Here is a 13972-nt window from a genome sequence, read left to right on the forward strand (position 1 = left end):
AAAGAGCATGGGGTTGGGAAATGAGCGGGGAGGGGCAGTTTCCAAAGACGTTGAAATAAAAATACATAGTCTTCACATGACACCTTTCATCCATGGATCTCAAAGCTCTTTACAAACAATTAATTAAGGGTGGGATTTTCAAAAGCACCTATACAATTTAGGAGCACAAGTCCCATTGCTTTTCAGTCTAACTTGTGCACGCTAAATGACTTCGGTGATCTTTGAAAAGCCCAGCACAAATGTGATCAACACCCCAGTGAGATACAATAGGCAGCATTATCATTTTCATTTACAGTTTGGTAAACTGATTCACAAAATCATTAAGAGGGGGAAAAACTACCGTCTGTTTTTAAGTGCATCACTTTTTTGGATACGTAATTTGGGGCCTAATCCCAAACCCACTGAAATCAATGGAAAGGCCTTATGCATGCTGCTGATTTAAATAACGGGGTCATACACCACAGAATAAATCAGTGTCAGGGCTAAGAATTTAATCCCAAACTCTCGAGTCCTCAAACTGCTCTAACCATGAGAAAACATTTCTTCCAGAGCATCTCGTATAATCTTTATTTTACAGCTGACTTTTTTTCCATAGTGCCAACTGTGTCTGTGTGTCTGTTTGTACATGTGCATGCTTCATGAGGCAGTTGACAGTAAATCGTACAGCCCACAAAAATAACCTGGTAATTGAGATACCAGGATGTGTCCATTCTTAAATTAAGTAACCATGTTATCTTCTTGTTTCCTTGTCCTTCATCATCCCGTCAGCTCTGTATTGTTTGTTATCATTATTTGTTACATCATGGCTAAATCTGGACCACAGGCTGCTGGGGGATAGGATCATGTCTTACTACAAAATGCCTAGAACATTTTTATAAAATTTTATAAAAATAACAAATGTTGATTAGATTTTATTGAGAAATGTGAGGGAGAGTTTCAAAAGTACCTAAGTGATATCTGAGCACAGATACCCCTTACCTCTTTGAAAGCCCAATAGGTAGATTTTCTGAAAGTAGATACCTAATCTTCCATTGACTTTCAATGGGCATTAGGCATTTGTGCTGTAACTGTGCACCTCACAGTGCCTTTAAAAATCTCCCCCAAAGTAACTTATGCTTCTAAACTACTTAAGCACTTTTGAAAATTTCACTTTTGTAGTAAGGTTTTGGAGAGGAGGGTGTGCTGGTAAAATAAACAGGAACATTGAAGCAGTGATTGTTTGGTTTTCAAAAATCCAAAGTCACATTTAAAAAAAATAAAGGAGGGGACAGCAATTTAAGAAATCATGTAAAGAGCTTTACAAAGCCTGATCTTTCTGCCTGGGAGCCAGAAAAGCAGAAGGCTTCACCTGGAACAAGGACATGATTATTATTATGCTTGCCACTGCATGGATGCACCATATGGAAGTTTTTAAAGCAGATCTTTGTGCCCTTTCAACAAATGTTATCATTTCCCAAGGAGTACCATCTCTGCTGAAATCTGTACATACTCCTCCCTGACAGCTCTCATGGCCTCACTGAGCATGTGCAGTGCCATTTCGGAGGCTGTCCTGTGTCCTTCCCCCTGTATCTACTGACAGATCTGAACTCTCCTATTATCTCAAATAACCAACAGCAGGACTTGTCACTGAAGCAGAGAGGCTGTGTGTATCTGAGCTACTATCACACAGCCCCATTATTTGTCCAATGACAGTGTCTTGTGATAAATGTTTCAGAAATGACATTTGAGATGACAGGGGAGGAAAACTCTTAAGTAAGAGACTACAGCTCCCAGTGTCTCCTGGGCCATAACGCTGTCAGTCAAACATGGATATTTGCAAAGGGGTTAGAATGCAGACAGTCCAAAATCAATTTATTAGCAGGCCATGAAATGCTCTTGTTTAAAAAAAAAAATCAATACAACATTTGCACAATCCTGCATACAGTGCCAATAGGGAACATATTTATATTTTCCAAAAGGTTTGCATGATTTTTAAATCCAATAAGTAAATTTCTTTCTTTTTGATTGAGTCAAAAAAAAAAAAAAGAAAAAAGCCAGGGCTAGGGGAGGACCGGATCCTTTCAGCAGACACATCCTGGACAGAAATAAAGGTGCTTGTAAACTGCTTATGTACACAGAATGGGACACATTTTGAAGTTGGCCAGTGGCATGAGTAGAGGGAGGTGCACAGCTGTATTGCTCTGTAGGGAGCTTAGGGACGGACTGTGCTTCACAGAGGCACAATCAAAAATTCACAGATGGATATGAAGTGTTAAGGCGAGAAGGGATCATTAGGTCATCTAGTATGCCCTCCCACATGGCACAGGCTACAGAACTCCAGTTACCCTGCACTGAGCCCAGTAACTTGTATTTGACTTAAACACAATTTGTGTTTGGCTAAAGCATCACTTCCCGAAAGGCATCCAGTCTTGCTTTGAAGATATTAAGATCTGGAGAATCCAGAATTTCTCTTGGTAGTTTGTCCCAATGATTAATCCTCAACACTGTTAAAAATGTGTCCCCTATTTCTAATCTGATATGGTCTTGCTTCAGCTTCCAGCCATTGCTTCTTGTTATGCCTGTCTCTGCTAGAATAAAGAGCCCTTTAGTGCCTGATATTTTCTCCCTGTGAAGGTACATTCTAATCAAGTCGTCTCTCAATTTTCTTTTTGATAAACTCAATAGGTCGAGCTTTTTGAGTCTCTTTCTAAGACATCTTCTACAACCTTCAAGTCATTTTTTTGCTTTTTTTCTGCACCTTTTCCAATTTTTCAACAACAATCCATCCCTGACCAGCTCCATGTACATGGTGCATTGTAGGATCATGCAGTCTGCTAACCCCAGTGTGGCCAGCCCACTTTGCAAGCCAGCATGGAAAGTTGTAGTAGCCATGACCTCACTTTCTCCCTGCCTCTTTGGGGCATACTGAATAAGCAGTCCCTGAGTGCAGGGACTGAAAGTACCACTTGCTTCTCCAGCTTCACACAAAAGTAAACCCCCAGTTAGCTCATTTAATGCAAATACCTACAAGTCACTGTCTATACTTAGGGTATAGCTCCAGTGTAGCCTGACTACCAACTGCTGAAATGGAGCTATTCCTCATTGTTGACAAGGCCCCTGTTCCTTTCACTGTGGAGAAGGATTAAATCTTCACTTGCACCACTGGGGGGAAAGTCAGCCACAGCAGAGGCCACAACATCAAGTCAATTTAAAATCAAAGGAGAGGCTTTGAAAAAGATTTGGGTCACCAAAACATTCATTTATTCCAGCAGAATAATGTTAACCTTTGTGCCAACTGCATTGATTTCAACAGATGGATGTTTGGGTGTGCATTCGTAGCTGGATTCTCCAGTCAGCATAGTGAAGTTAATTGGAGTTCTGCATGCACTACAGAAGTCACTACAGAATCAAGCACCTACATCATCAGTCTTATAATAATGTACTTTAATTCCTTTTAATCTTTTTTTTTTAAATGGAATTGAGCAAAGCACACCCTGTGCTCTAGGGAAGAGGCATGTTTTCTGTACCACCCAGGCCAAGTTTAAACTCATTAAAAACGAAATCATTTCTGAGCTATCAGAAGGAAGAGAGGCTTGCGCGTGGCCTGAAAATATTTGAAAGTTCTGAAAAATACTTTTTTCTAATATATCTGAAAAACAGTCTAAAAGAATGTCACCAGACTTTCCAAGCACAAAAAGTTCACCTTTTAAGACCAGAACAAGAATGAAGAATTTCAATCTATGGGGTAATAGTCTTGAAAGGTATAAAAGCGTGAAAATAGGACTTTGTGGTTTTAGCTGAGGAGACATTTTAATTCCGAGTCACCACGGCAAAGCTTTTCTGTCACTGCTTATTTAATTAATTTAGTATATACACTGTATCAGTATTTCTTTTCTCTCACTATGCAAGATTGAGATATGATTACATCTTTTCTAGTGAATTACCAATGCTATTGTGAAACAATTTTTGCAAACTTAGAAGGATTCAATGTTAGATTTTTTATCATATTAGGAATACCCTTGCTGCTTAATCTGGTTCGTTTTCAGCAATGCCTAAAGACAAAAATAAAATAGAACACTGCACAATTGTATCTTTAAGAACAAAATCAACATACACTCCACATGGGAGTAGACTCAGGGCCTTTATGGTAAAAGCATTTCTGCATGGTCATTCACCTTTACCTTTGTGAACTGTATGTTAGCCTTGTATCTACCCAGACTCTGGAATGCGTATAGCTCTGTGATCAGGGAATACATTCTTCTGTTTTTCTAAATTTGGCTTAGATCTGATAAGAGCTCTGATTCAGAATTGTAGGCTGCCTTGGAACAAAAAATGCTTTTCTTTGATATTCTTTGAGCTTTTTTGGGTGGGTTTTTTTGTTTGTTTTTAAGCTAATGATATTTGATCTTCTAATGGCAACAGGAAGCCCCCAGCTCAATGTGAAAACACTTGTTTTTGTAAAGGCTGCTCTGCCTCTAATACACTGGAAGTAGGGCAGTGAAGGAGCTTGTACGTATCAAGAAGGCTTGAACGACACCAGAAAGCTTCCACACTCCCTTGTTCAGCTCACAGTTCTTTCAGGAGCAGAGCCAGTTGCGGGGCTCTTGGACGGGGTGGGAGAAGATGTAGCAAGAAAGGTCAATGGGGGCTATGGCCAACCACTGTACCTATCTATAAATAAACACTGTGATATTGATTCTCAAGAGGTAACATTCTCATTGGATTAATACCGGTACATGGAAATATGTTTTCTCATAAAATTTCATTGAGATCCTGGATCAAAATTATTATTTTCCATAGTTGTTTTTATTTTACCTTTTTTGGAATGTCTTCTAAAGAGGGCCCCCAGCAACTATAGGTTTTCTTGATGTCTGAAGTCAGCTGTGAGTGATCAAAAATAATGCTTTACACTACATTTTGATAAAAAATATAAACTGTTGTATGCTAGGTTTTATTTTATCCAGGCTTTTTTTCTTGACCCTAAGGGCAAATGCTCATGAAAGCTATTCCAAAGACACCCACACCAATTGAAGCGAGCTTTTTATTGTATAGTTTCATAGGCAGTTATGATCACAATGTCAGCTGGAAATCACAGAGACACTGCCAGCTTTCTCACTACTTCCCATCAGTGATGGCAAAAGCTCCATCCCTATAGATTCTATACTACTTTTCCGTGTGAAGGCTGTGTCATGCTGCAGAGGTTGGTTACCTTAGGGTGACACTTATTAAAGTCCAAATATCATTCAGTAAATTAATCATATGGTAGTAGCTGAGGAACATTTTGCTGAGAAGAGGAGAGTGTGTGGGAGGCTGGGACTTTAATAATACCTTGCCCCAATTAAAAGTTATTTGTATTTTCAAATTTATTAAAGATATTATTAAAGAAAGGAAGGACAGTTTGGGGTTAAGGACTTAGGTGATCTGCGTTCGATTCCCAGTTCTACCACAGACATCTTTGGATTTTGGGAGAGCTTGCTATGATGACTTTAAGCCATGTTATACCCTTCCAATCCGCTGCCACGGGCATCATTTAGATAGAGGAAGAGGGAGCGGGCTGTCTGTCCCCACCTTCCTATGGGGTAGCAATGCTGCTCAGAGTCTCCGCAACTCCTCTCGAGTTCCTCTGTACCAGATCTGGTCTGTCTGCTGAACTTCCTGTAGCATAAATTAAAGATGATACCTGCATAGCTCCAGCTTCTATGTGCAGCTTGGTAGCAATGCAAAATCTTGCAAAATACTGTTTCCAGCCTGTTTATTCTGAAGGTTTGTCAAAGTGGAAGTTCTCTGGGGCATTGAAGAGTGTCATGCTGATGAGATCCTGCAACCTTTGCTGTTACTTCTGTTTCTGTTGTTAGTTTACACGCTATGTCATGTTTCTCTGTACCAGATAGGGACTGACTACAGAGCTTGCTTTTACACACCAGATGTGTTCCTCATAAAATCCTGTAATACTCTGCCAGGTATGGCTGAGGTTAGTTTAAATAAGGTTTTTATTCACATCGCCACCTAATGGCTGATCAGTATAATACAGTTTAACATTCCATTATGCCACCTACCTCCAGCACACCCTCAAAGCTAGGGCTTGCAATGAGGTCCTCGGGAGGCAGTCTTCCTGAGTTCTTTTAGAACCCCTTAAACCTGCTCCAGCCCTTTTACCTGGCAGAGACAGACTGGAGCCAGGGTGAACACCTCCCCACAGGAGTGTTTTCCTTCTAAGGGAAAAGCTTCTAAGGGACAAAGAAGGAGTGGGACCCTAAATAGTTCTTAAATTAGGGCTATACAAAAGTTTTCTCTGGGTGGGGAATGCAGAATTTTTCAAGGTTCAAGGTCCTGAAATGAATCCATACAATGTGTTATACTTGGAATCAGAATAGCTTCTTTCCTTAACTTCCCTAGCAATTACCATAACTGGGACTATGTTAATATTGAGTCTGAAGACTATGGTGCTCACATGCATCATGATCATCAACCAGAACTTCAGAGACCTAATTAAATGCTTCATAAAAAGAATGCAAATATTATCTTCAGCCTGATCATGGGCCCCATCAGCTATATTTGCAACCCCACTGAAGAATATATTTTTAAAAGTGATGCTGCTGAGATGAATTAAACATTAACATTACAGAAATCATGCAAACAGAAAACAGCTCATTCTGAGACAGAGCATACAGCAGGAAGAAAAGTAATGCCACCATCATCCACCCACTCCCACAATGTGACCATCACACACATTAGCTAGTGGGGAACCTCCCTGTGCTGTTAAAACAGGATGATAAAAAAAAAAATCTGGGCATGAAAACACCACCATTTTCACAGGCATGTTTTTTTTTTTCCAGACTCCTCAATGTTAAATTTGTATAACAGTCAAACTTGATTTAAAAATAAAGGGCCTTGAAACTGTGAATAAGATGGGCTATATGAAGAAATGTACGAACACATGACTATATAAGTGTGGCAGCTCACTAGATGTCATTCCAAAAATCTGTCTCAGCCATTGGCAATTACTTTTGAAAAGCATGCTGTGGTTTATATCTCTGGCTTGCTCAAAGATTACACAGCAGTCAACATACCATTCTATCAAGAGCAAAGCACCATGTGACTTACCTGTCAAAATCTTCACTTAGTTTTATTACTACAGACATTGGGGGTGGGGGGTGTTAAAAGAGTATTTATTGTGGCAGAATAGCCAAATAATCTTCATGACTGATTTCTCAGCTTCCGAATTTTAAGGAAGAAGTCCTTTTCTTTAAGGGTTTTTTAGATATGTTACAGAAAATGCAGACACTCCAATAATCAAGTAAACACAAGTCCAATATTTCCACCTTCCAGGCTTTCTTGAAATTAACCTTAAGATTTATCTGGCAATTAAATGTTCTGCTAGAACTCCACCTCCAGCCTACGGCTAACTCTTCTACTGATATGAAGAAATATACTATGCTTAGTTTAGCACCTGTTACTTTCAGAATCGCATCCTTTTCCAGTACATTATATATAACAGTGAATATTTCTAAAGTCACAAATGCCTCCAATAAAATGCAAACTGTAGACAAAGTGTCTGGTTATAAAAAGAGATATTTACATATATATTAACTTTAATGACATTTTAAATAATTAAAACAAGAGCAATCATTTATTCAATCAGACTCCAATTTGAGAATATGCATATTTTGTGAGGATTTTTTTGTTTTATATTTTTAACCAATAGATGGTGCTAGCAATTTCCACATTTGCAACAATATCTGCACCCATTTTACTCAGCAAAGACCCATAACATTCTTCTGGAACTGCTAGAGAAAAACAATGTATCCATGTGCCAATTAAAGCAGGAAATGCCAGCTCCCTGGTACTCACATTTTACATACTGAAAAGGCTAGTAGAGCAGCAAAAAGCCATCAGTAAGTATCTGCTGCGGAACATATACGATATGTAAATGAGAACGCTCTTGTTGTTATTCATACAGTGTATTGTGAAGCTCTCAAGAACACTCACGTCACAGTTTGCAGTCATTAAGGGACATGCTTATTCTCAGTAAAAAGTAAGCTGGCATCAGTCAAATTATCCCGCTCAATAGTCTTCTAGGCAATACAATGAAAACGTAGTGGGTTAATCCCTGATCCTCCAAAGACTCAAGCACATGCTTACCTTTGTGCACTGGGAGTATTTCCATTCACCTTGATAGGAGTGCCCACAGTGTGTAAAGTTAAGCAAATCCATGAGTTTCTGCAAGATTGGAACCTTAACGTGAGGCGTTGCAACAGGCCAAACTAGCTCTGCTATAAAGTCCATGCATATCTTCTGCAGCCAGTTGAATGATACTTCTAACATAGAAGTGTCTTCCCATTCCATCTTAACTGCCTTAAAGGTAAGTCTGCACAGTCCAGGGAGTGTGCCTCCAATGCCAGTGCTTTAAAAATAGCTGTGTAGACAACCCTTTGAAATTGCACCGACGGCTCTGAAGCCCTCCCCTTTCCCCAGTCTTCAGACGGCTAATCTTCACTTTTTAATTGGTCCAATCTCTGGGTAAATTTTTGGACATGAAGAGAGAAGATATTGTCAGTACTATGCCAAAGTAAGCACAGTCTACGGAGCAAGAACTGAGGACTCTCCAGAAACTACATTGTCTTCTGTTAGTGTTTGTTTGTTTTTCAGCTACTGAAAATACCTCTTCCTCTAAACTATGGTACCAAGTGGAAAAACACCGAACTACTGATGCCTTTAAAACCTTGAGGAATAGTTCCAATACCAATAATCCCAGCTCTGCTACTCTCTTACAGTCCACTTACCTGTGAATAAGGCACTTGAAGTAGTCAGAATATATCTTCAGTGCAGTACGAATGCTACTACCCTGCAGTGAAAAGCAAAGTTGTATAAAGGTGTACTCGCCAACCCCAAGCCACTTTCACAGATCCAATTAACAGCAATTGGTTTTAAACAGACAGCACAAGGGGAAAAGAAAGTCCATGCATGTGAGTAGAAAATGAAAGACATCCTTAAAAATAGATGTAGCTTAGTTCTCTAGAACAGTCTTTCTGCAGCGCTGAGTTTGGACTCCCTTGTGGGGTGTCACGAAAGGAAAGGTGCAAGTTATTGGACATTTTATTACAGTCTAAAGCAAAGAAAATCTTGCTTCTCTGATCTCCGCACACCCTTACCCTTCAAGGTCCAGTATTCTTGGTCAATCTCTGGGAAAACACACACAAATACATGCTAAAGGCTCAGCATTGCTATCATTGATAGATTTTTTTTACTCTTTCTTCTCTAGTCAATCGAAGGAGTCATGAACCTTTTTAACTTGCTCTAGAACAGTTTCTCAATGACCCTCCTACAACTCTGGGCGCTGGCAGACCACTCACAGCATGTGACCCCAACACCCCTAGTGGATTTTCCCTGGCTATCACCATGTCACTAGAGGGGTTCCATGGAAAAGATAATAAATCCCCAGATCCTAGTCTTTCTTTTTCTATTAATTTCCATTGAGCCAGAGGGTCCCCTAATGAGTTCTCTACCCCGTCCATGTCTGTCCATTCCCTTGGCATGGATTTTGGAGCGCAGGAGCAGCCTTTGTGGTGCCTTTGCACATGAGCAGGGATCACTGCACCTGGAGAATCTGCCCCATCATAGATTTGATTGTATAATGTTTCAACCCTTACTTAGAAACTTACCATTTTTTCCAGGACAAACATCAACATCAGGTGGTATTGTTAGCCTCACTTTACAGAGAGAGAGGTGAGACACAAAACAAATACATTATCTTGACCTAGCCTGCACAATGTGTAAGTACTGGTGTGTTGAGCAAAAGACTTTTTTTAAAGCTTAATATTGTCCAAATTTGGTTCCCTTGCCATTGAACAATGTATTCAAGTGGAATGTCTGCTTTTTAATAGAAAGAAAAAAATGCCATGTGTTGTTTAGAATAAGTTGTATTTTATGAAATACTGGCCCTGATCTTGCTAACCCTTTATTCACCAAAGTAGCTTATCAATTTCCATTTGCTAAAACTGAATCTGCAGTAAGCATAATGAGTTAAAGGGGAAAAACAGAACCCTGGAAAAATGTCTTGATAAAACTAGATTTTTATTTGTTTATAGTATGTGTGAAGAGGGGCAGTATGGAGGGGTTTGGCCTTGGAGTTGTAGGTTGGTGTGGACCAACTATGAGGTTTAGAAGTCCCTGAAACAGTGTAGTTTATTCTGCTGTCTGGAAGGATCCTGCTACAGTGATGTCTTCCTGGTCCATGGCAATACTGACCTGATGTTTCTCCTATGTAGCTATTGCACAATATGAGTAGTCACAGGATTCTGTAGCTGGAAGGAGTACATCCCTCTGTAGAGACACTCCAGGTCCCACCACTCAACAGCTGATCATTTCCCAATGATGTTCACTGCAGGACTTTACACTTATACAAATATTTAATATGTGGTTTTGCAGTTCAGCCCTCATCCCTATTCATGAACTTATGGCTTGAATTCTTCTGCAAGCTGAACCAACAGGAGTCTCTATGGAAAGCTGCACAAGCCAGAAGCAAAAGATGCCCCCGTACCTCAGTGGGTCACAGACAAGAATACCCAAAACAGGATAAACTGCTGAGAATTGGGGCAGACCCACCCTGAACTGGTAGTTATTCTTCCATGAAATATACTAAACCAGTAACAACAGTAAACTTCTGTCTTACCACACTGGTTAACAAGAAGTCAGAAATATAGTCTCCTTAGGTAGGCCAGCCCTTGTTTCACCACCCAGACACTAGACTTAATGATGAGTGGTTATTTAATACCAATTTAATCAAACAAAGGGTTCTTCTAATCCTAAGAGATCAGTTATATAGCCAGGTCAATATATAACTCAGATCTTCCCCAATAGTCACATTGTTGCCAATGTAATGTCCTGGGGAGAGAATAGATTTTGCAGAGAAGCAGAGAAATAGGAATCTATGGGTGAAAGCCAAAGGCATCAGACAAGGAACAGACTATATTCAGTGGGTAAGCCAGTCAGGATCAGGTGGAGAGGTAAAGGAGGAAGAGCAAGTGCAGATGAGGTGAGAAGTTGGGAAGAGAAAGGGATGATAAGAGGTGAGAAGGGAGAAACTCTACTATTCAGATAAACCACAGAGAAGCTTGCAAATTGTGGGTATATGTCGTGAGTTGAAATTTCTGGAGGCTTAGTCATCACAAGAAACAAGGTATAACGAAATATTTGCAGTCTTGAGCTCTTTAAGCTGCCTAATTCCACTCCAAGTAATCTGATTGTGGCACAGAATCAAGGACAAAGATGAGCATCAAGGCACAGCACTGAATTTGTTGAGGAGATTATTGCAGAGTCTGGAAAAAAGGAGCAGCAGAAGAAAGAAAAAGCCAGCTAAGTTTGATGAAGGGTATTGCATTCAGATCATCACACAGACCAGTCTGGAAATTCTGCCCTAGCCAGCTCCAACACAAATCTATCCAGGAAATATCAAATACAGCAACGTACATTATAATGTCTGTAGATGGCACTGTGATAATTACTTGTACTTCTGTCTGATCCACACATTTTATGACTTTTTGCTGATAACTCGTTACTGGGATGAGTGATGTTAGACAAGATGTTATCTTACAATCTCTTTACAGCATGTGCAGCTGTTTGGTTGTTGAGGATAGACATAAGGAAGAATTTTTTATTTATATATTGGAAGGTACAGCCTTGGAGCCTTAAAATTCTAATGACACCAGGGGATTTCCTGCCTGACTGGCTGAAATCTAGTGACTAATATTGTTTCAAAGGGCTCTTACCCTGATGGCTACTCATGCTATTGATAGATTCAGTATTAATAGACTTGAAGTAGCAACTAGCATGCTTGTCAGGGCTGAGACTTAAGGTACAACCACTTAAGTATACCTATGACTCCTTTTAGAATATTATGCTGCTATATCATTTGTCATTACAAAACTTCTGTTGTCCTTCAGAGATTTGGCTGCTAAATTGTCATCTTTTAGTTCTAGGTTAGCAAGATACTAAACCAAACTAGAACTAAAAGATTGCCTCTAGCATTTATTAATTCTTTGTTGTGGAAGAATCAAAACTTGGTTATGCAATTACCCTACATATTGTATTTACAGATACACACAATTCAGAAGTCTGCATGCCCTTCATTCTAAAACAAAATACTTTGACAAATCTGCTGATAGACCAGTTGGTATTAGAGTTGACTGAAATTTTCCATCAAAAATTAACAAAAAAGGCCCTAAAAATCGATGAAAATCATTTGGGGGTTTGGATGAACCATAGGGTTAGTCAAAATATTTTTATGTTTGAAAATTTTGAAATAAAAAAAAATCCTGTTTATTTTCTTGTGTGTTTTTGTTGCTTGGTTGGTTTTTACTTCACACAATCTTTTCACTGATTTTTTATAAGGTCTAGTAAGTACATACATATACCTTTAGTCTGTGCCCCAGGTCCTCATCAGAGTATAACAAAAACTTGAATTCCAAGCAGCTTATGTTTATATAGAGTTGCCTCAGGTATGACACCCTTTGTCCTGATATAGTCCAGATTTGTGAACTTTCCCAGAATGCTGTGAAACTCATCTTTTTGCCTTTTCCTCATCTTTTTGGAAGAGTGGTTTTATCTGAAAGTGGGCATCAGGGGAAGGTAGAATTTATTTTTTAATTGCTGATATAAAGGCGAGGGAACAGCAGAGAAAGCAAATAATACAAATTCAGTTAGAGCAGCAGCTTCATCTGGAATGGTCAATAACGGACGTGACATTTCAACACTATAGTATCCACAGCTTGTTGACCTGGTGACAGGACCTTTGCTAAACATTACTGGAGAGTGTCAGATGCTGGCAAGTAAAACCTGGCAGCTGTGAGTGTCAATCAAGATCTAGAAGATGGTCCTTCCTCGTTGTGAGAAACAATGTAGTATTATTCCTTGACAAAAAGAAAGGACTTTTGATTTTAAGTATCAGTGATTCTGTTTATGTAAGCGGGAAAATGACATTTTCAATAGCTGAATATGATATAGATTTAGATAAACATGCCTTTCCTTACTTTGTTTTTTTCTTATCTGACCTTTTTGTTCCTGCCCTCCCCCACTCCATGGGCGAACAAAAGATTCTACCTTTCTTTAGGAGACAACATCTCAAAAAAGCCAAGTTGTAAGACAGACACATGAGGATTAAAAGATTGCCTCTTAATTTCTGTCACTCATAATCAGATGTCATCTCAATTGAACTTCAATGGAGACTTAATTTTAGGCCATGATTGTCAAAATAGCTAGTGATTTGGGATGCCGAACTTCAGCCACCTGAAAGAGACATGATTGCCCAAGGGCAGATGCTCAGCACTCTCTGAAAATCAGGCTCCTTTAAGATGGCTCAAGTCAGGCACCCAAAATCCTTAGACGCTTTTATAAAACTTAAAGCCAAAATTTTCAGTGCACACATTTTAACATTCTATTCTGTAGCGTTCAGTTATAGGGGTGGGGGACTTTTATCTTAATGTTACTGGGGGGAGGATAATCTTTGTTCATGTTTCTACTGATGAAACTTATATTTTGATGACAGAGTCTATATTGAAGGGCATATTCATCACTGGTATAAATAGGAACATCTCCATTGATTTCAGTGGACACACACTACAAAAGCAAATTGGCCCCATATGTTTTCTGCTCTGGTTGTCTAATTATGTAATATCCTTCCTTTCCACTGTATTAAGTGTTTGCTTTAGCAGGTGCTTTAGTCTCTGTGTTTTATGCTTAGCTCTGATTTAAAAATCACATACAGTGAGATAAACCCCTTGATTAAACTTCAAGATCTGTGTCCTTCACCTGATATTTTAAAGGTTATCAATACCAAACATGATTAGTTAAAAACCAACAGTAATATTTAAGTGTGCATACATAAGAACCATGAATTTAATAATAGCTAGGCAATATGCTATCTCGCTATTGATCTTGCTTATCTGATTAAAATGAAATCTCCATACAAACAAAAGATAGCTGGTAGAAAGGCACT

This window comes from Eretmochelys imbricata, chromosome 2, assembly GCF_965152235.1.
Source record: "Eretmochelys imbricata isolate rEreImb1 chromosome 2, rEreImb1.hap1, whole genome shotgun sequence".
Lineage (NCBI taxonomy): Eukaryota > Metazoa > Chordata > Testudines > Cheloniidae > Eretmochelys > Eretmochelys imbricata.